The sequence below is a fragment of the Schistocerca serialis genome, chromosome 2 (assembly GCF_023864345.2).
Source record: "Schistocerca serialis cubense isolate TAMUIC-IGC-003099 chromosome 2, iqSchSeri2.2, whole genome shotgun sequence".
Classification (NCBI taxonomy): domain Eukaryota; kingdom Metazoa; phylum Arthropoda; class Insecta; order Orthoptera; family Acrididae; genus Schistocerca; species Schistocerca serialis.
In genome coordinates, this window is record NC_064639.1 from 924,578,749 (window position 1) to 924,580,899 (window position 2,151).

Genomic DNA, 2,151 nt, shown 5'->3' on the forward strand with positions numbered 1-2,151 from the left:
AACTTGTTACCCCCTCTCCAACTTGTTACCCACCACGAATAGAATTCTCCCCGCATTCTCGTCAAACCTGAGTTAGCAGTCCACATATAACGAGCTTGCTGTCAACACCACATCAAACTCCCACAGAATAAAAGACACCACGGTAACATATGTCCGTTTATGTTGCAGTGGTCACTGATCCCCATTCCCGACAGCGATCTTTTATACACTCGTTCTGACGAACAATAGCTTCTCGAGGAACGCTTTGTGCACACGTTACGCCACAGGCGCACTGAAATCCCCGCCGTGTTATCATAACGCCAGATTAATAAACCGAGCTGAACAGAGCTTTCCGGGCCAGCTCGTGGCCTTGTTATTTTTAGTAGACAAAAGAGGGAACACCTATCAAAATGGGCCGCCTGTTTTGGTAACCCGCCCGTACGTTATTCGAACCACTGTACGCTCTGTGAAACGACGTGACAAAGAGAAATGAAATAACCTACACAGCTGTTGTCCCGTGTAACGAGCCGGGGAGATTGTTACGTCAGTACTCTTGATTTCCTTGTGCGCTCCCCGTCCGCTTCTGAAAAGCAGAGCCCTTTGATTCGCTCAGTCGCTCGTGTACCGTCCGGACGCGAAGTTATCAGTCATCTGGCGCGGCCACTCTGCTGGCACTATAGCCGCTCGTTTTAAATGGAACAGCGCTGTGTGCAGGGGCAATGCCGGTGTCCGACAAGAAGCGGACCTGCCGCCCCCGTGCGTTCAAAAGAGTGTTTGATCAGCGGCGCACGCCGGCGCTCTAGAGCTGAATGGCAAAGCGCCGGCATGATTGACTGGTCTACATTTCTGTTGTGAAGTTTCCTTCCCTGTACCCCCTTTTTTTTTATTTTTCCACTACAAGGTAGTTAGCACATGTGTTCAATACACCTGTCCAGCTTTGATGTTTGCCGTCGTCCGAGTGGGCGGATACTGCAGGTCGAGGCGGAACTAATTTTCGATACACCTGATAGCTCCGTCCATCAGTCGAAGCTGCTAACGATTCTTTGCTCTCGTTTATTTACATTCTTCGCTACTTGGTACCGTAAGCACCAATGTTCGCTGACAATAGGTATAATTTTTTTATGACGATTCAAAAAAACCTGAAATGGCTTCTTGTATAGCTTCGCGCTTTTGCATTTATTGCATTCACTTTTACAAGGGCTCAAGACGTTCAATAATAAAGACATTTTGCAAAGTTGAAGCCGATGATATATAAGCTACTTCATCATCAACATGTGGGCGCTAATGACCATAGACGTTTTGCGCACTAAAACCACAAAAACAAAAAAAAAATCATCAACATGGTGGAGGAAGGAAGTGCGAGAGAAATGGTAACAACCTACTGAAAGGTAACACGCACAAGAATAAACAGTCAGATATCCTAAATAGGTGGGAATTTAAGGAGATGGGACCTGGATAAATCGACTAAACCAGAGGTTGTACAGAGTTTCAGGAAGAGCATAAGGGAACGATTGACAGGAATGGGGGAAAGAAATACGATAGAAGAAGAATGGGTAGGTTTGAGGAATGAAATTGTGAAGGCAGCAGAGGATATAGTAGGTAAAAGGACAAGGGCTAGCTGAAATCCTTGGGTAACAGAAGAAATATTGAATTTAATTGATGAAAGTAGAAAATATAAAAATGCAGTAAATGAAGCAGGCGAAAAGGAATACAAACGTCTCAAAAATGAGATCGACAGGAAGTGCAAAATGGCTAAGCAAGGATGGCTAGAGGACAAATGTAAGGATGTAGAGGCTTATCTCACTAGGGGTAAGATGGATACTGCCTACAGGAAATTTAAAGAGACCATTGGAGAAAAGAGAACCACTTGTTTGAATATCAAGAGCTCAGATGGAAACCCAGTTCTAAGCAAAGAAGGGAAAGCAGAAAGGTGGAAGGAGTATATAGAGGGTCTATACAAGGGCAATGTACTTGAGGACAATATTATGGAAATGGAAGAGGATGTAGATGAAGATGAAATGGGAGATACGATACTGCGTCAAGAGTTTGACAGAGCACTGAAAAACCTGAGTCGAAACAAGGCCCCTGGAGTAGACAACATTCCATTAGAACTACTGACGGCATGGGAGGGCCAGTCCTGACAAAACTCTACCATTTGGTGAGCAAGATGTA